This window comes from Siniperca chuatsi, linkage group LG20 (genome assembly GCF_020085105.1).
Source record: "Siniperca chuatsi isolate FFG_IHB_CAS linkage group LG20, ASM2008510v1, whole genome shotgun sequence".
In the NCBI taxonomy this organism is placed as follows: domain Eukaryota; kingdom Metazoa; phylum Chordata; class Actinopteri; order Centrarchiformes; family Sinipercidae; genus Siniperca; species Siniperca chuatsi.
In genome coordinates this window covers 17,185,784-17,212,399 of record NC_058061.1, presented here as the reverse complement: position 1 = coordinate 17,212,399, position 26,616 = coordinate 17,185,784, and the positions used below count along the sequence as shown (strand labels likewise).

Genomic DNA, 26,616 nt, shown 5'->3' with positions numbered 1-26,616 from the left:
GAACTGGTTTGCTGTGAATCCATGAACAGTCATGGAAATGGCAGCACAAACCACAGTTACAAAAAAATGAGGAGACTACCTCACATTTGTACTGTACTAAATTGTGATTGTATGCAAATGATTCATGTTATTAATACATAAAAATCTGGTGAGATAGAGTTTAAATAGTCTTATACCAGAGAGATTATAAACACAATGTAGGAAACTGGACTCACATCTGCTCTGCCAAGTTGGCTGGCTGTTAAGAGTGTGACAAGCTAGAAAATCAAATTACAGTCTCCCTGTTTATCTCGCCACAGATAAACATCTGGTTACAACTGTGTTGCATTTTGGCTTAAAGCAATTGTTTGGGGAATACACTTATTTGCTGTCTGGCGCAGAGTTAGATGAGAATACCACTCTGAAGTATAGTAAATATGTAGCTGAAACTAGCAGCAGGTTAAATTGGCTTAGCACAAAGACTGGAGACAGGGGGAAACAGCTAGCCTGGCTCTGTCCAAAGGTAACAGCATAGTAAAGGCTAAAGTGGAATCTGTTCATGTTCATTATGCTCCGATTCTAATTTTCATGATGGTTTGAAGTATTGCAGGAAGACGGATAATTATAATTATCACAGGAGCATAAAAACGAGCATACAAGTCCTTAAAGGGGTCATATTATGCTATTTCCAGCTCTATATTTTTGTTCTAGGACTCCACTAGAGTAGCTTTGCATGATTCATAGTTTAAAAAAAAATCCTTATTTATCTTATACTGGCCCTTTATGCAGCCCCTCAGTACATCCTCTGTCTGAAACAAGCCTGTTTAGCTCCTGTATTTTTAAGGCCCCCCTCCCCAACTTCCTGAAAGCCAGCCGAGGGACTTGTGAGCCGCTGTAACCTAAGTTCTCGTTATACCCCCAGTGCTGTGAGCCTGCACCACTTTATTCTCTTGCCGGTGTGCTCGACCGGTATATGACTGCTACAGTAACTTAGCTTGGAAAATAGCGATATGGGCAGTAGGGGATTTGATGTGGGATTCCAATCCCCCTTTGTTAGCAAAATGACCAAAATCCATCCCCTTTGTTAACCTGCTCAAAAGATGCTCTGTGCTTTGTCTCGTATAGTGGCACTTCACATTGCCGCTTTTAATAATCCCCACGGTCTCTGAACATATGAGACATACTGGTTTTGAACTGCCTGTAGGAAGATTGAACATGGAACAGTCCATTCTTGATTAAAAGCTCTGTTTTCGCTGTCTACTTTCCTCTTTTTAGAGCACGCCATGTGAAATTATTTATCTGACTCGTCTGTGTCCCTGTGTGTGTGTGTGTATTTCACTCACTGACTCTAGTCGGAATGCACAGATATGATTGGCTGAGTAGCATCACGTGAGATGATTCACAACGTGTGCAATGCCTCACTGATTACTGCACAAAAACACACAGCGTTTATAACTTTATTCTCTGACTTTGGTGAACCTGGATCATATTTTAAGGAGAACTTATTTTCTGATTTTTCCCTCTGATGTTCTTCAGTTGCACTGTCACAACTCTCTGTGATTTACGGAGATAGCTTTAAAGTGGTCCTTTTAGCTTTGTGGACTCTGCCTGGCCCGGGCAGGAGTGTTGGTTTTTATACCACTAGCACAGGAGCTTTGGACCGCCGGGAGGAGGAGGTTTTCTGGTCCGGGCTCCGATCTCCTAGTCTGGGAAGAGTCAGCTAGCTAATGGGACCGCTGGCTGCACAGCTAACTGAACTAACAGCAGCTATGGTTAGCAGTAGTTAGCGGCTACTTTAGCAAAAAGTAAAGCCATCTGTCCTGCAAGAAACTAATGTTAACTTTCCTTCACAACCTCCAAAAACTTGAAGTGTAGTCCTGAGCAGAGTAGTCTCACGTAGCCGGACCTATCTCCACACTTAGTGCTATGAGAAGAGCGGTCTAATACTGAGCGGGTGGATGGGACTCTGTATTTTGAGGGCATACTGTGCGGGTGGTGAGTTGTGACATCACAACCTTACAGAAGTCCTGATGGCTTGTTTAAAAGAACAGTTTCTGAATACAGGCCGTGTGCATTTCTCGTGCATTGCCGTGTGGATTGAATGTTTGATGATACTTTCAAAGAATTTATATAGCACCTAGACCTGCTTTATAATCAAAAAAGACATGGAAATCTCACTTTCTACAATATGGGAACTTTAATACCCCCTGCTTTATCCAGCACCTGTTAAAAATGTTGGATTTGCGTCATTCATTTTCAATAGTAAACCAAGTTTGAAAGGACCAAATTCAAAGGCAATTCAACACCTCATGGAGGCTTAAAGTAAGAAAGATGATTCATACAAGAAATTGCAGCAGAGCTGTTAGAGTTAGGACGTGTGGTTACAATAGGTGTGCTAGTGGATTTATTGGACTCTGTATCCAAGATTTTAAGTGATCCAGTCTATAAAACGTGCACTGCTAATTGTCCCTTAAGAGGCATTCTTTGCCAATTCATCTCTATTGCTCATGCATAAGATCCAAGACAAGAATTAATGCTGTTTACTGCTTCTCCCTGTGAATCACAGTCCTACAGTTTTATCCACTATTTACTCTAATTCTGTTTCAGAGTGAAAAACAATCCATAATCTCTTCTCCTCCATTTCTGCTTGCTTACAGAGTGCTATAATTATTTTAGGTTCATAGAAACACTTTATTAGCTCTCTTCACACACTCAGTTGACAAGGGTGACAAAGAGTATGGAAATTTGAGCCAAAATACATATAATTGCTCACCTCGCCTCATGCAATCTTGAGAGATAAACAAAAGATAGATCCAACTATTCTGCTACTTCCATCCTACTGTTCTATTATCCTACTTTCTTTCTGCTCCAGGATCCATCTTTGTAAAAACTTCTTATCCCTGCGTTTTGATCTTGATCACACACAAAACAAACACAGCCCCCTGATGACATCATCACACTATGAACCCATTCATCAGGATGACAGACAGCTGTCACCAGGATGCCCATCAGTTGATGCTGGTGTGGTCACAGTGTCTCACCAAGCTGAACCAAAACACAGTGATTGTCTAAGGTCACCACAGTCTTTTAACTATCTCCAGTGCCAGCCAGTTTTCATTCCCACTACTGGAGTAAGTCCCCAAGATTAGGGCAACAGCAAAATATAAAGAAAGGGAAATAAATTGGATACAGTTGGGAATCAGTTTGACAAGTAGCGGCGATTACAAGCCCATTTTGTTTTTAGGTATTGCGTTAAACAAAATGGAAAATAAGAGCAAAACACAACAATGCTTCTCTACATCCTAATCTAAAATTAAGACAACATTTCAGCCACAGCATGCCTTCCTCAGGTACTGGCTCTTGCTATGTTTTTACTGAACATTTCAACAAAGATTTAACAATATAATTGGCACATACAAATAATTCTGGTGCCAGAATGACAACAAATGTGTAGCAGTGTCATGGTTTTGGTTCTTTGTCTTGTTATTTCCTGTTTTATTTTGTAATATTCTCCATCCCTTTTGTGTCTGGTAGTTTTGCTTCCTGTCTTTGATTGCTTTCATTGTTTTCACCTGTGTCTCGTTGTCTCCTCTACCTGCGTGTATTTAAGTCTGTGTCCTTCTTTTGTTCTGTTGTCAGTCCGTCGTTGCACCTCTGTTAAGTGCCCTGGTTTGTTGTTTCCCTGTACTTTGCATGTTTTTGGCTTTTGTTTCTTCTGTTTGAGTCTGCTCACCTGCTGTGAGCTACCTGCCTTCTCCAATGTAAGCTTTTTGTTAATAGTCATCTGCACAAGCTCTGCCTGTTAGTCTGTGTTTGGGTCCCGTTCCCTCGTATTCCCTGTTTCCCAGCTTGACTAATTACAATGAGCAGTCAAAATGGCTCATTAAATAATGTGAAGGAATCTGAAGAGAAATGCTCAATAAAGCTCACTAGAAACCACCAAAGTCTAATCATCTGTTATTTGGTGCTTTCACAGCCAAGCTGTACTGAATAGATGAGTTGTATCTGTGCTGGGTGAAAGGTCACAAGGTCAACAAAATCAATAGGTTTCGTGCTGTTGGGAGAAAATATTGTGTTTGTGACAAAGGCCAGAAGATATGTTCATCTGAAAAGTGAAAAATTGGACTGAGGGTGGTACTACAAGAAAGATTTTTTTTTTTTTTTTTTTTTTTTTTTGCTGAGAACCTGAATGTATTCAGCAAATTCCATATTGCTAAAAGTATATCATGTAATGGACAGTCAGACAGTGGATGTTGATCTTACCGGAGGTACAACAGGTTAAATGGTGGAGTTAATCCTTAATATTGAATTCCTTCATTCAGTCGTTGCATTTGTATAAAGACTTCACTTGGTAATTTAGTCTTTTAAGTCTTGCTGTTTTCCACATATATGCACTCCACGCTGGGATGTGAAAGTCTTATTTTACTGAGGGGATGTAGGAAAAACACTGGTCTGTGGTCTCTGAAGTAGCCACTCTGGGTGCTTTTGAAAATATTTACTGTTCACTGTTATCCTGTAAGGGGATGTAATCCTGTAAAAGGGCTTTTACACTAACAATAGCAAAGTGGCAAAAAAACCCCACAGGCTTCCCCATTCATTTCAATGAGGATGAATTGGTGCAGCAATGGGTCCCATTGCAGATGTTTCTGCATTGGCCAAAAGTATTTGAAAGCACAAATACATGGTAGAACATTTTAGTGGGTACCTTGTAGCAGTGTGGTAATATGTGTGAGGAAGAGGGCAAGCTACAGCACATTATGTCTTTTGTAAATAGTCTAGATAGCCTTACAGCCGACATGAATAATGTGCTAAATCCGGTGTTAACATCATAGACAGCAGCTGAATCATTCAGTTACAGGATGCACTGCTTTCATTTGAATCATGTTGTCACCTTGAATATCTTCTGCTTTGCTTATGATCTTTTGGCATTAAAGGCCTGATATAGTGGTCTTCAAATTCTCCATTTTCTTTGCAGTCAAATGTGGTGCCAATAAAAATCTACTTTCTATCAATGTATGTAAGGATCAAAGTTGAATTTAAGTTTAAACTTTGGGAGCAATACCACACAGGATATCAAGGCCTCTTTTGCTCACACAGTTGTTTAGCCATGTTCTCCATTGAAAACAATGGCTGTCTCATGCCCTGCTTGCGTGCTTGGTGCGAAAGGTTTAGGACGGCTAATGTACCGTTCTGTCCAATTTTCTGTGGTTGAAGTTTGAGTTTGTGTGGGTGGCAAACTATTCATCGTCTGTTTAGCCATGATGACTATTACTGCTTGTGCTAGCTGGACAGTTCTTTTACTAATTATAAATCAACTAGATCACCATCTCAACAAGGTAAAAGAAATTCAAGATTTATTCAGTTATAGTAGAAAAGAGCAGAGGTACAGTGTGATGTAATTTCAAATGAATAACAACAGGGATCTTGTTTGTAGCTAGCCACGTTAGCCACGTTTGGTTTGTAACCAAATGAACTTCTTTAACCAACTAGCCAAACAGTGATTGTATACTGATTAATTTTAAAAACACTGCTATGCTAAAATTCTGATTCAGAAGTGTTAGGTTAGCATACAATCTCTAAAAAGTAACATTTGCTGCTAGCTGTGTAGGAGTCACGTTCAATTAGTGTCATGTCAGTTTTGAGAAAACTGTTATTGTATTGTATGAAATCCACAGTTCTGACTTATAATTGAATCCATCCAGGTACACCATTTCCACAGGCAAGTGTTTTCCATCTCATGGCTGCCAGATGATTTCTAAAGGTCAGTTATTATGATTTTCCTCAGACCTCTGTGAGCTTGACAAGATGGACGTCTGGCTTTGCAAGATAATTGCTCCCCAATGTGAAAGATTTATCATTTCCTGTATGCAATTTTTTTCTTAAGAACTGCTTAACACTGGCTGTTTGTAAGAGTATATTGTAAATTGGTGGTTGAATCAGTCACTGACAAGAGGAAACTGGGCATTTATTTATATGAAGTCGTCACAGAGTACTACTTAAGCAGTTGATCATGCATTTGGTTTCAAATGTATGCCACCGTTTATTTTTAACAGTACAGAAAAAGACATTTACATGAATTCTCCCTGCAGGGCGAAGGCACAGGAATGTCAGGATTACAGTAAGTGTGACTGCACTGATGAGACAGCGTGTGGATGATGAGCTTATGACCGCCAGTGCAGTCAGCAATGCACAACATGAGTGTGCATAACATAACGCTGCAGAGGCAGAGTCATACGGCACCGCACTTTCAAAGCCGCGCTGTCTCTCACGTAGGAAGCCAGACATCCAGCATGGAGCTGAGAGGCAATCCTCCCATTGCAGAAATGGTATCTGGGCTTTTCTCATGTCCCAGACAAGAACATATTCTGTTGAGAATAGGGTAGACAACACATTCATCTGTCCCTTGATGTGTACTGTAGAGTTTTGTGTGCGTGCAAGAGAAAATTAAGAAGGACAAACACAAAGAGAGACATCAAGAGAGAGCCAGAACACATGTATGTAGGAGTGCTTCTATCTCATGCTTGGCCTGACTCCATCGCTACTGGCTGTACAGTGTAATTTCAATGCTTGTTTGATTCGGTGCTGAAAATTGGAAGCAGCTGACTCATCTGTTATTCTCTCTTTCTCCTCACTCTGCAAATGGATAAACCCTCTTCTTTTCTTTAGCTGCAAAACTGCCTCTCTGTCATTACTCAACCCTCTCCATCTCTCTCTTCCTCTCTCTTGTCATGGCAACAGTATTCTCTCGTGTAGTATTTGCTCTGCAGCACACGGCGAGTTCGCATTGTCCCGCAGTCACCCGCGCCCACATATCAACAGGCAGGCCGGCTGTACTGTACTGAAAAAGTCATTGTTATGCAACCTATGTTCTGCTGCCTGCTGCTCTGTCGGTCTGTCTGTTCATCTCTCTCCGCTTATTCTTCACGTGTCTGCTTGCCTCCTCTGAGCTTGTTCTAGGTCACATCCTAACAGCTTTGTCAGGCATTGTCAAAAAAGCACGCATGTTTTATTGAAAGACTTGCTCTAGTTTGATAAAAAGGCAAGTTTATGAGTCATTTTTGGGTATAACCGAGCAAAGCATTTTGACGTTGAATGGATGTTGACACAAAAGTCTGCACCGACAATGAAAACCTGTGTAAATAGAGCCTCAAAATGAAAGACGAGACGTGTGCAGTTGTCCAAAACTGCTGCCTGTATTGTTTTGTGAAACTGGGAGTGACAGTAAACATCTTTGTGATATTAGTTAGAGCAGTTATATGAAAATGTGTGCCCAAGAAATGCATCCTGAGACTACAGGCAATCTCTAATGTGTGAAACAAATTTCTGTATTTATAAGAGCTCTTGACTTGTCCAAATCATTCACCCTCGTGTGCACACATCCTTGTGTATGTGTAGGAGTGTGTGGGGTCCTCTGTTTCTCTGCATATGCATATTTAGTCACACTGAAAATGGTAAGCAGGTTATGTGTGAGACGGGAGTGGAGAGCTTCCTCTTTATTTGCCCTCCTGTCTGTTTACAGTCCATAAGAAGCACTGCATCTGTCTTGACCTCATCCCTTCGGCGCATATCTCTCTCCTGCAGCATGGTGGACAGCGAGGATCATAGAGCGAGCAGAGGCCTCACTATGCGGCCGCTGAGCTCACGGGAATTTTGCTGGGAGCCAGGTGTAAAATCCCCTTTGTGTGCCAGGCGGTAAGGTGAGGGAGTTCATGCAGAGGCATGAGCAAGCAAGGTGTTTTTGGGCCCTGAGGTGAATGGGTCAGACCTAGGTGACTGGTGGGCAGGGGGTAGAAAATTCATTGAATCTCTATATATATATATATATATATATATATATATATATATATATATATATATATATATAATGAGAAATAAATGAGAAAGTTTGCTAAAATGAGAGAGAGAGACAGCGAGAAAAGAACAGATGTCCGAGGCTACATGGGTCTAGCTACCTGCTGGCGCTGTCAGCAGTGGGAGGCAAGTTTGAAGTGTAAGGCCAAAAAGCTCACAGATAGGAACTATTTGACACCGATGCTTACTGTCTGAAAGTGGGCCGGCTTTATGAGAGCCAAGCAAACTGCATAGAGCTTTTAGAGGTACCGAGTAGCTACTTTAGAGTGATTCCCAACCAGAGTTTGTGCCCCAGGGGCTACTTCTGCGGTTGCCAGTGGGTAGGTGGAAAGATTGTGAAGTACCTCAACTAATTTGATAAAATAAAAAAATTACAATTTGATAAAAAAAAAAAAACACGTCCATATTGACTCAACTATTACACCTGAACACTACAAGTTGTGGCTAAGTGCATGAAAAATATTTAGAAAGCGAACAGGGAAGCAAGAAGAAACTGTTTGCTAAAAGTAATGGATAAACAGTTGAATTAGATAGCTTTTGAATAAATGGTTACAATTGAAAACTAAAAAGTAGCAAATAAGCAGTTGACATAGTTAGCTAAAAGTAATGGATACATGGCTGAAATGTCTAGCTTCTGCCACTAGTAGTACAAATGCAAACTTTTCTAAGCCAGCCTTAATATTGACAGTTCAATTGCTGTTAAGCGACACAGTAAGTTTTAGAGCCACAAAATGAGAGCTTGCATGAACACTTGAAGGCAAAAGCTAGGTATGTGCAATATGATAAAAGGATCTTACCATATTAAAGGCATGTCACTGGCACCAACATTCATTTATTTGCCCGGAAACATTGCCTTAGGGACTTAGGTGTGCATGGCCATGAATAATATATCTCATGTAGCTTAGCCTTAAGGCTGCTGTATGGAATTCAGTGCACAACACTGTCTGTCTGCTCCCTAAGCAATGTGTCAGATCCTCAGCCTTATATATGGCCTTGTTTTCCAAACATTGTTCATCTCATTAGCATCACCATATGCTACTAGCTTTGTCTTCACTCATTAGCACATCAGTACAATCTCATTTAGGAAGAGATACTGAGAGAGAGCTCGGGGGGGGCACGACGCAGAGTGTGTCATGAAATGCTCGAGAGATACAGAGAAATGTGTGCAGCCAACTCTGTTCCAACACCTATCACATATCTCTGAGTAATTCTCATGAGGGCTGACCATTAAACAGATAGGAGTGCGATGCAGGCACCGTATTATTGAAAAGTCTGTCATGGAAAATGGCGGCGGGAAATGATTGCAGAGAGAATAGGTTATCTACCCTTAATTGTTCCTCCCTGAGCCTTTGAAAGCACAATGACTTCCGCTGCACCCTCTTATGATTAGAGCCTTCCGTCATACCTTCCTCATTTTGAAGTGCTATCGATTTCTATTGTTTCTTATTTTTTTCTCTCCTATTCACAGTGGAGCATTTGCAGCAGGATTCAACATCTATCTCCCTCTTGCATTCTCTTGTCACAGGACAATGCATTGAGTCGAGTCTCACAGGACATTGTTAAAGCTAGTCACTGAATCAATAGTAAGATATCAGTCCGATATCTATAAAGACCTGATAGCTGTTTAAACTAGAAATATCTGTTACGTTAATACGCTATCAGTGTCAAAACAATTCCGATGATGACCATCACTCTCCCATGAGACACTTCCTTTGAACATATTCCATTATTTTCCCTTCCCACTGCTTCTGACACATCCTGTTTCTAGGACAGTTGTCTTAGATATTTATCTGTATCAAACTCCTAAACCGTAGCAGATGGGGGCAGCCATTTGTAACGGCATTATAATGTGTCATTACAACTGACTTCACACTCGTATTTAAACGGAGGAGAATCTACCTTGTGGCATCTACACTGCACGAGTGGATGGAAACAACTCACACGTGAAGGGCATTCGAGCAAAACGAAATGCAAAATAACACCCCCGGATAACAAGACCTGTTTATCAGACGCTTAAAACCATAAGTCCTCTGCGCCGTTGAGTGCTGACAGATGTGTGGGAGAACACCAGGTAGAAAACAGAATGTGCAAAAAGTTCTTTGGAAAGAAAAGCTGCAGTCTTATTTCAAATAACTGCAATTTCATGTCAACAAGAAATCAAACGCTACATTGGCCTTGTCTCTCATTGTGTAGAGTGAAACAGTTGAATAAACGTTCATTAATGGATTAGTAGCATGACAGGAAACCTATAGTAAGGTGTGGAAAGGTCTGAGTCATATTAATAAAACTGTGATGCTAGAATGACCACTGAAGAGCAAAATGCTTACCAGTTACCAGATATCTCAACTCAGGGTATTTCCCAATCTAATACTAGTGCTCTCTTTTTCCTAAATTTTAAACTGTGACTCAATTGAATGACACTGACAAAGAAACTGTATTCACTGTGGATCGGTGGCACCTGGCCGAAGACCGATCTGCTTACTGAGGTCAAAATTGGCCCCAATACTGATCTGGCATATCCCCAGTGATCTAATTTATAGTTAGTGTAAGAGCAAGACATGGAAGAGTACAAACAATTAGAGATGCATTGATCTGATACACCAGATCTGTATCTGACCTGAAACTGACCTTGAGAGGAACGGGTATTGGCCTTGATGTGACCAATCCACATTAAATAGTGCTTCTCCGTCTACAGTATGTCATTAAAAAGTGTTTTCACTATCAGTTCCATTTATTTAGTCAAAGTGGACTGTTAACTTAGTTTTTAGTGTCACAGCAATCCCTGGCCTCATTCTGCTAGACTACATTCTAAGAGATTGTGTAGGTTTAAAAAAAAAAATCATTTTCTTGGTAATTAAAAAAGAAAATCAGAATTCAGATTTCTGTGACATGATTTTATCTCATAATGCCTCGGGCAGTCATCTCCGGTGGCTACAGACTGGGTGTTCCTCCCTGTGACAGGGCTCATCAGTCACCGGGCCAGAGAGAGAGAGAGAGAGACAGGCAGACAGCGAAAACAGAGAAATAAATATCTGCTCCACTAAAGCACATGATTGACAAAGAGGAGCCCTTATTCATCATGATGATGGAGCACCACTCAAGGACACAGAGCATCCGCAATAATATCTGGGCTTATTGTTTTTCTCAATGATCTCCTGTCTCTCTTACAGAAAATTGTACATTGTTGTAAGTCATGGCCTGATTTATGAATTTTCACCAATTTTAAAAGTTATTGTATCCTTTATGTTTGTCCTCTTCTAACTTTCTTCTCCCTCTGAGTCTCTGTTTTCAAGAGCTCGTTTTAAAAGTTTCTGAGCTTCCTGATTGGCAAGATGCTACCACTGCAGTGCCACCTTGACTTACTGGGCTATACTGTTTATGAGTCAGTAGTGGGACTGCTGCTCCATCAACCGAGGGCAACATGCTGCCAGAGACAAAGCGAGACAGACAGATAGGGAGGGATGCAGTGGGAGATGGTAATGATAATGATGTGTGTCTCCACAGGGGGCTGACACCTCTAACAACATGTCAGCAGTGCCAACCCAGATACCACTGGAAAGAGGCAGGAAGGACATGCTTTCCAATGGCTGCTTGTGGGGGCCTGTCAGGTAGTTAAGGTATTTATGATGACAAAAGTAAAGCAAAATATATGTGATTTAAACTCAAAGAATGCAATATTAAGCGGGAACAAACTTTGTTTTTGTAAAAGGGCATAATACAGTATTGTGGGTATATTGAATTTACTTGAATTTGTGCTGAATTAATACTGTTACTGTATTTTAGAGTTAGCATCTCTTTAAGTCATTGAATGGATTAAAAGATTGTTTAGCCACGCTAGCTGCGTGAACTGTCAGTTGGTCCACAGAAAAAAAATATTGGATGGATTGTCATAAAATTTTGCACAGACACTCATGGTTCCCAGACGATGTACCCTATGACTTTGGTGATCCCCCAACTTCCTCTCGTGCCACCTTGAGGTTGTTATTTGTGAGTGATATGTCGTGAAATTTGATACACTATCACTACTAATGACATTCCCTCAGCTGTACTTTGTGTTTACTGCTAATTACAAAATGTTAGCATGCTAACATGCTACACTAAGATTGTGAACATGGTACCATGATACCAAACATTATACCTACTAAACATCAGCATGTTGAGCATGTTAGTATGTTGATGTTAGCATTTAGCTAAGTACAGCCTCACAGAGCCTTTAGCATGACTGTAGACTTGTAGTCTTCTTAGATTAAGAATACATTTACAAAATAATAACTAATTAAAATGTTAAATTTGTATTTATTTATTTACTTAACAATTTGTTTGTCTTTAATAACACCAGAATATGGATCAGATTTTTTAGAGGTTAAACTGATCTTAATCTAGCAGACTCTAAGCAGACATGCTGAAGGCAGTAGTCTGATAGCTGATAGTGTTTAATTAAGTGTAACCTCAGAATTTATTCCCCTGCAGTCTTTGACCCACAGTCTGCTACTCTGGCTCCGCTGAATAGAAGCTTTATGTTTAAAAGCTCCCTGTCACCTGGCCCTTGGGCCGAATCCCTGGCAGGTTTAAGTGTTGGAGCACAGCTGTGAGGGGCTTTTCTTGGCCTGCGACGACAAGGCAGGGCAGTAGGCAGATTTCTCCTTGCTTATCCCTCAGCACCCCACCAGCCAGCCAGCAGCAGGATGAGAAATGCATGACAATAATTGTTGAATTCAGGCGAACCTGGGAGTTAAACATGAGCAATAACGGCTTAAGCTGCATGCAGTTCACACGGCATCAGAACAATCTAATCAATCCCAGACTGCAATTAACAGGGTTTCTTTGTTTGGTGAACAAAGAAAGGGCTTCTAGGTGTATGTCTAGAGAGCTATAGTACAAATAACCCCATGAGACATACTTTCTAGAATTTGCTCGAAGCACAACAGCTTGATAACATGATGCTTTATCATCGTCTACAGACGTAATTTGTTTTGCTCGCGGACTCATAACTTCATGACATTTAAAAGTTTCCTCAACAACAACATTCTAACCACAAGCCATTCCTCTCTTTTTTTCCTTTCTCTCTCATGTTCTCCTGCCCCCCCTCCTAAAAGCCACAAGACAACACATCAATGATGAAGTGAGTCAAAGTGAGGCTGCAGAATAGCCTTGCATCCTGCACACAGCTCCATCTGTGAGCTACATAATCTCATGCTCCTCTCCTCTTTTAGCTAGAAACACTGTGATTTTGCCTCCTGTTTGCTCGCTGGGGGTAATCTGATGGGAGTTTTTTCCTCCACGAAGACTGCTAGTCTTCAGTATCAGCTTGAGTTGCTTTGCTATGCTCTGGAATGTGTGCTTGTGTGTGCTCCTGACTGAGCTGTGAAAGCATGATTTGCTTTAATTGAACGTGATTAGGTGCTTTATTGTAGATGTGACATGGGTTTACTAATAGGGAGAAAGGCCAGATTGAGAGGCTTGGTGTTTAGAGTGATCTCTCCACTCGCTCTGTCTCTGCCTCTGCGTTGCTGCCATATGCCTGTCTGATATTAGCACATGGTAGGCAACACACTCTTATCCGTGAGCCTGTTTATTTGTGTACCTGTTTATCTGTCTTCTCTTTCTCTCTGTGCCTCCTCCTCTCTCTCAGTCCCCTGCTCCCTCTGTCCATCTGTTGTCAAAAGCATCCCAAGTATTTATCTGCCTTTCTCTCTGCCTTCAAAGAGGGAGGGAGCAGGTCAGCACACTTTTGCTGTACCATTGTACACTCAAACACACATCCAGAAGGGCATCATCTGATACCTTTTCCATGGTTTCCTCCAGCTCATGAAAGATGTAAAAATTTGAGGGGAGAGGAATATTCTTTCAGGAACCTCAGAGTGGCCCTGAGGGGTCTCCGCACTATGAGGGACAGATTAGCCAGTGACTGAATCCCACACTCTACCGCAGGACCTGTCTATTCATCCACAAAAAGATGCCTCAGTGACGTTCTATTATTAGAAATATAAACTAAACGTGGCACTTATTGATGGCCCGTGCTGCAGGAATCGACTCCAGCAAGACATCCGTACTCCCTCAGAGAGTTAAGGATGTAAGCGAAAAAGGAGAGGGGAGAGAAAAAGTAGGTTACTGAAGAAAGACCGGCTGCCTCGCTCCATTTATAAGCAGGAGAACACAAGCACTGGCAGGGTGCAAAGTGTACAGTGTGAGTGTGTACGTTGTTGTGTGTTGTGTGTGTGAATGTGCCTGTGTCTTTGTGAGAAAGACAGTGGCTGTACAAAGAACAACAGAAACGGTAGTGCATATATTGATGTATGCGAGTAGATCTACTGTATGAGTGCACATGCTATTGCACATGTGTTTGGTCTAATGAATGGGTGCACATCCTCACATGGGTGTTTGCACTGGATGTCCATTTGTGCAACAGTTTAGAGCTGCCTTCCATGTGAATACCTTTGTTTTTCCCATGTGCCTTTGTTTCATGCACCTATGTCTACGTGCACGAAACACTGAATGTTATGTGATAGCATTCATGTGAGGGTCCGTGCAAGGCAATGGTCCTACAGAGTGCCAGTGTAACAGTCGGCTCTTCTCCACGGCTCCGTGTCTTGGCAACAGGGAGTGTGAGGGAACCAGTGCGAGCAGACAAAGACACCTCCTTCTTCCTGACAAATGCTGCAGAGCGGGGAGGCAGGCAGGCAGGCAGGCGAGAGATGGCTTCTGTGCAACAGCATGGGGGTAAGAAGTGGGTCATAAGGAAATCCCCATATGGACGACCCCCACCCCACACCCTACCCCGCTGGGCATTGCCTGCACTGCCAACAGCCCTCTAAAACTAACCAAGAGCCCGGAGCGAGAAGCACAGAGGGGACAAACGCTTGGCTACATATACAATGAGTTGCCAGTTTATAAGGAACAATCTCTGCCTTGACACAGATTGTATGTTCTAACACGTCATATGTCACGTGACTGCATGTGCGTGGAAGACCAGCATTTCTTGCGTCAGATAGTGTTAGTCAGTGTACATCAATTGGTTAGAGTAACTGAATTTTGGTATAGTTATAAATACGGCAAGACTGTTGGCGATAGGTCTGCTGATTCTACCATCACCCAAATGATTTGTTGTCTTGGGATGTTTCAGTAATCTACCAAGAATGGTGTGAGCAAAAACTACAGATCACAGGTCTGTGGCTAAAGGAGGCTTGTGGATCAGAGGGGTCAAAGGAGAATGTCAAGAATCTTGCAAAACAGACAAATCACATCCAAACTCAAAATCTGTGTAAAGAAGGTCATCTCAGAGTGCACTAATTAATGCAATTAGGCTGTTCAATCAAGACAAAAACCATGTTGAGTGCCAATGTTGTCTGCAAAGAACAAGAACGTGTCTCCAGCATGCAAAGGAGCATCAAATGTGGACCACTGAGGAGTGCAAAAAAATTGCTTGGTCAAACAAAATCCAAAGCACAGGGTTCCTCATGTCGATGGACAAAGGATCCTGACTCCAAATCTGGATCCTGGTTCAGAATTTGGCTCAAGCATTGTACGTTTATGCAGTCATCTTCTTTGGTGTCAACAGTACAGGATAGTGTTGGTAGTGTGGTGATGTGGGGAATGTTTTCCTGACACACATTAGGGCCCCTGATACCCAGTGAAGAAGTTCTGAACGGGATGCCGTATCTGAATATTGTTGCTAACCAAGTTTATTCCTTCTTCACTACAGTTTATTCACACTTGGATGGACTCCTCAAGCATGGTAACACACCATGGAGCAAAACCTGTACTGTCACCAAATGGCTCCAGGAGAGAGCTGTAAAGCTTCACTGGCCTGCACAGTCCCCAGATATCAACCCATTCCAGCATCTTTAGGATGGTGTGGAAAGGTCCATTTCTACGTGGTATAATATTCGTACAACCAACTTCTTGTAGAATACATTCCCAGATGAAGTCTGTCCCAAGTTTGTCCAAGCCGTGAGAAAGAGACCACAAGATAGGTCATTGTGATGAAAAATGATCTCAGTCGGGAGATCTATACCTGAAACTGGTTCTCACAAGGATACAAGTACAACACAGACACTGAAACACACACATTTGCATGCATACTTACTGTACATACATACTGTATATATGTAGTCTCTCTCTGACATTACCTTTCACTTTGTCTCTCACTTCTGTTTTCTCCTTTGCATGCATACACACACCAAACACATGCTCACACACACTTCTGCACCCACTGTCTCACACACATGTCTTCCCAAATGAACTTAATCTAAACTGGTTAATTATGAGATTCGTCGCTGTTAGCACCTGTTAGGTAATTAATGCCAATCACTGCCTTCTGGGGAGGAAAATTATCCTCCATAAAAACACGGTTTAGCTAGCATCACTCTCTTGTTTCCTCCTTCCTTTCTCTCTCTCTCCTGCTTATCAACTTGCGTGCCCTGTGCCTGCTGTTAGCAAATCATCCCAGAAAATAAATAAGCACTGCTATAAACAAATGTTGCAGCAATGGCCATGCTCGTAGATAAAGCAGTCGTGGAATTCCATCCACCACAGATGGGTAGACAGTGTAGGAGTGTGGACGTGGCGATGGAGAAACTTGAGATGTCAGTTAGCAAATGCAATCAGAAAACAATAAATAATTTAGGACTGAGCTAATGCTGGGATGGTAAGGTCGGTTCTGACCAGAGTGGTGGTTGGCAAAGCAAGCTTGTGCTGCAGTTTCATGACTGTATTTTGATATTCAAACCAATAGTATTCTATAAAATTTTAAGACGTGTTGCAAATTTAATCAGAAGTCAACCACTTGATATTAAAGCCTTCACTTCAGGGTTGCTGCAGCCTTAGGGTGGGAGCCAATGAAGCACATTTCAGCATGTGGTTGATTCTCTTCTCAGAACTGATATTGATCTCTGGCAGGTTGCAAATGTGCACATGTATTTTTGAAGATAATGATGATAATCTGCTTTCCAAATATTAGCTATGTATGAAAGCTGCAAACAGTGGAATTGCTGGCAAATAGATAGGCTATTAAAGGTGTTGCATTTTAGCATCAATAAACCATTAATGCAAACAAGACATAAACAAACAGATTATCACTTGGAAGTTTGGCAGCCTCTGCTGGGCTATTCTCTGCACTTTGCCTAATTTGCCACTATCTATACTATGGATTTTACTGTATTCATTTATGGCAGGGGGAGATTGCTTTACAACACATAAGCTTTTATAGCATTGCTAAAATGTAGAAGGAGTTAAAGTCCATCAGGCTTTCTCTGAAGAGAAAAGTAATGATTTTAGAAAGCATCAGAGTTGATTGGAAACATGGTTGTAATTTTGAAAAATACAAACATGACATAGGTGTCAACACTAAGCCCCACCCCCCTCAGTATTACTATTAAGCTTTTCATTCCAGCATAGCACATATGCAGTTCACAACAATAATGGTGGCAGATTCATCTCTAAAAATTCTTAGTAATTTTTGAAACAGTGGGTCCTTGATTTTAGACAGAGGTAAACTGCAACAAAAGCAACTTCTCATTTCTGGTCTACAACTATCGATTTTGCAGGCTGAAAGGAAATGTCACTGGTAGATTTTGTCAGCTGTAGTTACCTAGCTAATTGAGCTAGCTCTATAAGTTGTTGCTCTGCCTCCGGCTGACTTTTTAAAGTTTCCATCTGAATCTTTTTAAAACGAGAATCCTGTAGAAGGGTCTTAAATATGTACTTGATGGCTACATACATGATATCATGCTAAAACCCTGAAGCTAAAGCTAATGGGCCCCAGGTACAAAGTCAGTATCCTCACAAGTTGATGATCCACATAGAAGACTTGGAAATAAAAAAAAGCTTTTGTGTTGCAGTGTAGATGATAAGGAAACATGTAAGATAAGACTGTTAATTTGTTGTAACATAACCCTGTTTGGCTGCTTAGCTTACATACTTGTTCGTATTATCACACATTATATTTTCACTTACACACATTACTCACTTACACACATATATTTTCTTCACATTACAAGAGAAAATACTTTTAGGATGAGGACTAGTTGATGTGTTTGGCGAACACTATCTTAGGTAGCGTGCTGGGGTTTCTAAGGTGTAAAGTTCCCCAAATTCAATAAAGACATGCCACAACAGTCCCCAGATGTAACTGAACCGGGGACGCTGTGGTAATGTGGCATGTACCCCAACCATTCAGCTATCAGGTTGCCATAGTGACATGCCTCTCAGGTTTGGAAGTAACACTTGGTTACTACTGTAGGGTTAGGGTTAGCTTGACAGGCCTTCACTTTTTCATAGTTACGCTTGTTAAGCTATGATTGGACAATCGCTGTACGGGGGAGGGGTTTAGCGAACAGTCAGTTGTTTACTATAATTATATGAATGTATCACATTTAATTGCTGAATGTAGCTAATCAAACTATTCAAACACATTGAATTCCTAAACGAGACAGGGCTGCACAGAGACTTCAGTTTAACTGAACTACTTACCAACAAAGAGAAGAGAGAAAAGTGGCTTGTTTTCACATTCACAAAAGAACCTGGAACGGTGTGAGATGCATTATAATTTAGCAAGCTACCTGGAGATAGATATTGTGGGTCAGGGAAGGCAGTCATACATAAATCTAATATGTTGCGCAGGCAGTGCTGCGTGGAATGAGTTATACATCATTTATGGCTTTTAACGGTTGATCTTAGGGCGACGCAGAGCCTGGTGGAACAATGTACACAATCAGAGAGGAGGAGATGATGAGAAAGAGAGAAAGAAGTACGGGATGGACAATGAGGAAGTGGGTGATGTTTGGGGTGTATTGAGGGTGCAGATTAAAATCAATACAAACTATGGCTGGATTTAATGACTCAGGTACAGCCAGATGAAATTCAATATGATGCTGAAATAACATCATGAACAGATAGGCAGCTAAGTGAAATGTTTACAAAAATGTCACAGGCCTACCTACTGTACAAGCACACACACACACACACACACACACACACACACACACACACACACACGCATAAACACATCGTCGCATACAAGCATGCACTTGAACATACATGATGGGATGGGCAGAAGCCAGAGTTGTAGACTAGAAGACTTTGATTTGAGTTTGCCTTCAGTTACAAAAATGAGAACTTGAGACTTGACTGCCTGAAGACACAACTTGAATCACCTTTTGATCTTTCAGAATCCCAGGGCAATACAAAGTTAATAAAACAGTGTTGGGCAGGCTTTGCATAGTCACCAACCTTGAATTAAATATTTCATTATTAGGCCTGTGCTTTGAAAAGACTCATGTCTCTGTTATGTATAAAACACTAATATAGCTTTGAAAGTAAATTGTTCAGATGCCATGTCATTTTAATGGTCAGCATCTGAAATACTTACAGCTTGACTTGTGAAGAGACTTGACTTTTTCCAATGCTTATGAAAACATTGTACACACAAAGGTAATTGCTGAGACCAAGGTGTTCCTAAGGCTGTTTCATTACCATCCATAATTAGTTTTGTTTTTTCCCCCCCAGCTGTGAGCAGCTCCTCCATTTTCATATGTGCATTGTGTTGTGGGATAGAAGTGTATGTTAACATTAAATGACTTTATTGTGTCATTTTTACAGTGTGAACAAACTAAATACTCAAAACCTGCTTAGAAGGTTATGTAGTATAGAACTGGAACACCTTTGTTTTCTCAACCTGGGTGTTTAAATCCTGTCTGATCGTCTGACTGCTTGTGATTCTCGCCCTTTCAGACTTTGTTATAGTAATGTTGCCACATTCCCAGATCTCAGCAATTAGCTTGGTTAGTATACTATTATGATTACCATCAAAAAAGATGGCCAAAGCTATGCAAATAAGACCTAGGTAGTAATAAACCAGAATTACCCTAAAAACAAGCTGGCAGAAACCGAAATTAAATATGTGAGAAAACAAATTCAGAATTACTTAAAACCATGTTTGTACCAAGTACCTGTGCATGCACACATTCATGCATTCACATTCATACAAACATACAATATACAGACTCCAAACCCCATTCTCTCTGCCGTCCCCGATTCTCCATCTACCTTTCTAATGCCTTCTCATTGTCTACCAGCAAAAGCAAGAAATCAGTGTCTCTCATCTTCTACCTGTAAACTATGCAAGACTGTTGCACCTGCCACATTCACATCAATACTGTTTATGTTTAAATGGGGACTTTGTATGCAGAGGAGCTTTTGACCAATTCAGGACTAAATGAATGTCAAAGCACAGAAGCCACATTGCCAACACAGTGGAATGTTGCCATTGTGTGCTCAAAGGCGAAACGCAACAGGGAGTTTTGTCTGAACCCTATCCTCTCTGCGTCTTCCCACCTTGATATCAGGAGAGGCCCGAAAGATCGATGGTCTCAGTAAAGATTTCCTCACTCCATCTTTCGGCAAACACTCACAGCCCCCCCTCTGTCGGCTCCGTCCTTTCTTCCTTTTTCACAATCTTTCTTTTCTCATCTCTCATCCTCCACTTGCACTCTACCTGTCTCATTTTTGTTCCCCTGTCTCTATCTTACAGACTTGGCATGTAAGACTACTCTCTGTCAGGCCCCGTATATCAGAATAGGAGGGAAAAAAGGCACTTTCAGATCCCTTCTGCTTCCATTTCCCAAGATTCCTGTGGGGGACTGATTCAATCGCTGCCTGCTGGTGAGGTTGACAGTGACATCTAAAGGTATCTTTCCCTCTGGATGCCTGTCTCTTATGCTTCTCTACAATTCCTATTCCTCTACTCACTGCAGCACTCGATGCAATTGCCAATCTCTCTATAGTGAAAAAGAACCTTTCTTGCGTGATTGGAGATGGTTATCATATGTGCAAAGACGTATAGAGCTGTGTGATTGCGGGTAGACACTCAAGGGAAGTATTAAATCTGCACACAGGAGCTCATACACACAATAATAGATCTAAATAATAATACATCATCACAGGCGCAGTACTGTATATTATATATTACTGGGCAGCCACCTAAATTAACGTGCCCTCTGATTTTCCAATAAGGTAAGGCTTGTTGGGATTATGAAGCTCATTAAGTCACTTTGTACACAGGCACAGTGCCATACTGCTGCCTGTGATCTGATGAGAAGATACTGAAATGGTGCATTTGCATATATGCATGAGATTAAACACGGTGGCCAATGAAAGGGCAGGAAAACAATCCAAATTTCCATATTGAGTCAACAGGTTCACCAAACCAACAAGAGTGTGCTTTTGGCAGAAAAGGATTTCAGTTTTGTGGCTTTGAAATTGCTAACGTACATACCTTTTCAGGAAGGATTGATGGCATGCATGGCATTTTTAAACAACCTTGTGCTTGATTTTCACAGTGACATACAGACTTTGTACCTTCCCAGCATACTGCTGAATATGTTATAGATGTATTATCTTGCTCAAGTTCAACTCAAAAGGAATTATTGATAAGGGACGAGTTTTTCACATTCACTTTTCCCTCCCAGACTTTTAATGAAGTGAATTATCAATTGTTTTACACTTTATGTAACCAAACAAACAAACATAAACTGTGTTAGCAACAAATGGAATCTGTGTATTTAGCTATATTTAGGCATGTTATGCAGAATGTACTGAGCATACAGAGGGACAGAGGACGGGCAGATTATACTGCAGATTTGAGAAGTTGATTTGAATGTGTTGATACTTGTTAAAGGAATAAGTTGACATTTTGGGAAATATTGGTATTTGCTTTCTTGCCGAGAGTTAGATGAGAAGACTGATACCACTCTCATGTCTGTATGCTAAATATGAAGCTATAGCCAGCAGCTGGTTATCTTAGCTTAGCATAAAGACTGGAAACAGGAGGACACAGCTAGCTAGTTCTGTCCAAAGGTAACAAAATCCACCTACCAGCACCTCTAAAGCTTACTAATTAATATGTTATATCTCATTTGTTTAACTTTTACAAAAATGGAGCTTAGCTAACCAGCTGCTGGCTGTCGTTTCATATTTAATATCAGACATCAGAGTGGATTTTCTCATTTAACTCTCTGCAAGAAAGCCATATTTTGTAAAATGTCAAGGTGTTCCTCTAATGCTACTGTTTGAAACTGAATCCCCATTCCAATCCATTGTAACTGTTGACCACATCTGTCTTCCTGCCTTCTGAAGGAGCAAGCTACAAACATCCCAGAGACACTTTTTATACTGAAAGGTTTTCAGTGGATCAGTCCTTTAAAAGATTTGAAAGAAAGAATAGTTGGAAGTCTAGCAATATTATGTATTCAATCAGTGTGTTCTCCTTGACTCTCTTCTTTGACCCTGAGGTGATTCTGGCTGTGTGAAGCTTATATGTGTCAGGTTATAAGTGGGCAAAATAAAAAAAGACAACGTCTGACCTTTCGTGAAAGAAAATCTCCTGAAACAAAAACAGTTTGATCTCCTGGTTTAAAGCCTCCAATGAAGGACATTTGTTGTTAAATTGTAGACTCTACTCATTCCCAATCTCACAGTACAACATATATATATATATATATATATATATATATATATATATATGCAATGTAACACTCTGAACATGTTTATCAGTTTCTCTGTGCCTGTTGCATACATATACTGTAAATGGCTACAGACAGAAACACACTTCTGTTTCTCTCTGGGGAAAATGGTGGGAATGTCATCTAGAAACCGCAACAAAAACAACACCAGGATCAGAAAGAAGAACAAATTCTGTAACCAACTTCTGCCATAAGAGACAAGAAATGCCAAGGGAAAGGGTAACAGTGGCTAGAATCCAAGGGGAGCTGAAAGCAGGGCGATTGCTGCAATCAGAAGGGTGGAAAACAAAACTCCTTCTCTGTTTTTGTGAGTCGTTCCAGGCTGGTGATTTACAGGCAGGCAGACAGGCACAAGATCTGTCGGAGTGAGAGCCCAGCATCGTGACGCATTTTGCCCAGCCACATGTCCCCTATCCATGGGCCAGCACCCAGCAGGACGGGGGGGTGCTGGGGGCGAGGGCTGTAGGCCTGTCCACGAGTTTGTGTGTTTCAGTGTTTGTGTCTGTCCATATGTATGTACGAGGATGGGAGGGTGAGCGGCAGGAAGGCTGCCAATGTGTCCCTACCTCCTCGGGGTAGGGTGGCGAGCGAGCCAGGCCATACTGAAGCCCTCAGGCGAAGGAGAGAGAAAGAGGTGGAGCTTTCTCTCCCAAGAACACCACCCTGAGATTGATGATGGATGTGTGTGTGTGAGGAGGGGTGGCATGGATGGTGCATGGAGATGGGGTGGGGGTTCATAAATGTGCTCCCAGCATGAGCTTTCCCTTGCCGGAGACTTAACATCGCTGGTGGCATCAGTCAGGTAGCCAGTCTGCTGCCTGCCCCCGGGCCGTGTGAAACACAGGCCTGGAACACAATACATGTGTGTATATGGAGGTTGTACACGTGTGGGTGCATTTGGTGCATGTGTGTGTATAAGGAAGAGAAAAGAAAAAAAGAGCCTTCATCACCTTGGGGACATGGGACGTGATCTGTTGCTTTGGCCGATTCATCCAAAACAGACTGTTCTCTTTCAAAGCCAAGACTTTCAAAATGCACACACATGGAGAAGTGCCTGACCAACGCAAGGCTTTGCTCCTGTAATACTGTAAGTGTAATAAGATGTGCTGTACTCCAGGGGTTCGCCAACCTTTTTTTTCCAGATGTATCACAGCCCTGTCAGATGAACTCAAGTACCCCTTCATCAGCACAACCAGTCATATTCCAAATGTGTTCATGTGAAGTGATTTTAAACCAGATGCTTTTTAACACTATTAACTATATAAAAGTGGATATTGTTACAATGTTTTTTCATAAAATCAAACCGTGATGTTCAGGTGTTACAGAGCACTCAATATGTGGATATATATTTTTTTTAATCAAATCATGCAATTTCTTTTTTTCTTCAAATATGTTCAGCTACTACACAATCTTTCCAGTACCCCTGGTTGGGAATCATTGACGTACTCCTTGAGAGGAGAACACAGCTGGAACATTGTTGGGAAGCGGCAGGAATATATATACTATCATTCTCAGCCATACAGAAGATTAGAGCTCAATCTTCCTATTAGAAACAGTATAAAAGGAAAACTGTGTGACAATAGCTGCAGATTACAGAGGATTTCACACAGCGTAACACAGCTACATGTTAGGGGGCCTAAACAGACTTATAATGCCACTATAAGATTCAGCTTGCTTCACTGTATGCCTGACAGACAGTGAGCTTGTTATTGCTAAAAGGAACATTGCTGTTTTCTCATTAGCTCCTCTTCTTCAATGACAAATATAAGGATGCATGCATTGAGCCAAGTGCCTCTCGAAACTTAAACACAGCCAGAATTCCAAACAAAATCCTTGACTTGAGTTATCTTCGTTAATAATTACATTTTTGTGTGAATTCATATGACAGAAAATAATCCTAATATTTGCAAAAGGCTTGACTCATTAATTTGAATAGTCGATTTAGAAGAGTCAGTGTAGCAGTTAATTAGAAACCAGTGGTGATAACCACCTGTTCAAACATACAGATGGGAAGTCTGTCTGCTTATCCCATGACTGCCTGCGAGTGCTGTATCATTACAGATAGTCAAATGTAAATGAGACTGAAATAGATGAAGATAGATGGACGTAATATTGCCCATCGCGCTCAGGGTTTTACTGAAGCGCACCACAGGTTAGGTGCCTGACATATGCATGCACGCGCATGCACAGGCGTATATGATGAGCACGTAAGTGAACATAGACTTGGACACTTGTGCACACACCGCAAACACACACACAGTCACAGACAAAATTACCTGTCAAATGCAAGATGTGACTTCCTGGGAGTATATGAACTGATTAATATTTGTGAGGAGGGAGGGTGGTTGGGGGCGGCTGATTAGAAGTTAAGATATTCACCGTCCCTATTGCTTCTTTTATTACAACACTACAATGACAAGATGGGAAATTACACACTGGGTGATGTAAAACACTAAGGACAGAAAAGGATGGGCCGCATGTATTAGACCACTCTCTCTGCCCGTCAAAATACTGTTAGATTTTTTTTTAAATGTCCACAGAATGAGTGCTTGTTCCAATTTACATTACCTTTCACAAAGAAGCTAATGCTCAGTAACAGGAGCGTGACACATCTTGGGGTCACCTGCTACTTAAGGGGAAAATCATACTTTCCTCTGGAGTTTTTCTATTTCTCTCTTCTCATTTTCTAAAATCTTTTTGCTTCTTTTCTCCTTCTAGTCCTCAATTCCAGTCTCCCTCCCTCCCCAGGCTGTGTTGACATCTCCCTGGCTGGTCTCCCTCTGTGCCTAAACTGAGTGGATGTCTGCCGTTGGTGGATGCTTGCAGGCTGTGCGGCCCCAGAGCCCTCATAAACAGGAGTCTAATGGCGTCCCTTGGCTGCTGAGGGGCCTCACATTAAGATAATTAAGCAGAGGGTGCAGGAATGAGGCCCTGGAGAGGAGAAGGAGACACTTCTGCACTTTCTGAGAATCTGAGCCTGTGACTTTCTGTTTTTGCCTTATTGCTCACTGTAGACTGATTTACGCATTTAGTTTATTCTTATGGTAAGAACGATGCAAGAGCTTGTGTGGCACCACATAACTGCACCAAGATGTCCGAAAACGTGGGAAAGCAATGTGATTTGTTGATGGGATATCCAAACAAACTAAACCACTTTTAATGCAAGGTGTTATGATGAGACAGATGATGATGTCTGACAGCTAGCAGGCAAGGTGAATTGTGCCAAAGAGTGCAGAGAAGTATCTTATGTGTAGCTAAAGTTACAATATGTGGACTGAAATCTGATTAGTTTAGTCTCTCAGTTTAGCATTTATTTCTCCACTGGCCATTTGACAGGGCATTAGGGTCTCAACAACAAATTTTTTTCTGTGTTTGGTGGCAATTTTGAAAGTTATAGTTCATTAAGAACATATTAAGACTTAAAGCAAAGCATCTTTTGGGGCATGTTTGTCTTGACTGACAGGTGTCTCAGATAGAAACTCTCATTCGGGGTGGTTGTGGCTAGCTTACTTCGCCTAAAGTCTCCACTTTGTTGCCCTAATATGAATTTTCTTTGTACAATCAACTGTCAAGATGGCGGCAAGTGCTAAAGCCAAATTCAGGCTTCCAAACGCCCTCTCAGAAACCTCACAGACAACACAGCTATGTTTTTTTTAAAGGAATAGTTCGACATTTTGGGAAATGGGTTTATTTGCTTTCTTGCCAAGAGTTAGATGAGAGGAATGATATCACTCTCATGTCTGTATGTAAAAATGAAGCTAGACTCCAGACTTCCAGACTTTATGCTAAGCTAAGCTAACCGTCTGCTGGCTTCATATTTAGCGTACAGATATGGAAGGGGTTTCTATCTTCTCATCTATCTCTTGGCAAGAAAGTGAATAAGCATATTTACCAAAATGTCAAGCTATTCCTTTAAGTGTATGTATGAAAATGGCCAATAAATTTGTTTCTACATTGCTTGTGTGACTTTTGTGTGCGCGATTTCTTTGTAAATAGGCAGTGTGAACGAAGTAAATCAATAAAACAATGGAACAAAACAAACATTTTCCTAAGTGGTTTGGATGAAAGAAAACTAGCTGTAGATATAGCAGAAGCTTTACTGTCGCTCCAATGAGCTACGAGACTGAAAGAAACTGTTTGAACACGAGGACAGAAGCTGAGCTTTAAACGGAGCTGGAGTTGGAGCTGGAATGACGCCTCACAGATAACTACCTCCAGCTCTGTCGTTTTCTCTTTCACAGCGTCTCTTTGCCTGTTTCTACGCTCT

At 41.3% G+C, this 26,616-nt stretch overlaps 1 protein-coding gene and 1 long non-coding RNA gene across 3 annotated transcripts in view; one reads left to right on the top strand and one right to left on the bottom strand.

The window, feature by feature from the left end:
* The window catches only part of shisa9a (shisa family member 9a), a 51,991-nt gene that overhangs the window by 19,830 nt on the left and 5,545 nt on the right, over positions 1-26,616 (bottom strand). The window lies entirely within an intron of this gene.
* Positions 1,565-26,376, top strand: LOC122867553. 2 transcript variants are annotated; one of them, XR_006375951.1, is made up of 4 exons: positions 1,568-5,315; positions 5,682-5,740; positions 11,335-11,447; positions 25,068-26,376. It is a non-coding gene; the product is annotated as an uncharacterized LOC122867553 (long non-coding RNA). The 2 variants fall into 2 exon arrangements; XR_006375950.1 differs by having other exon boundaries at positions 1,565-5,740.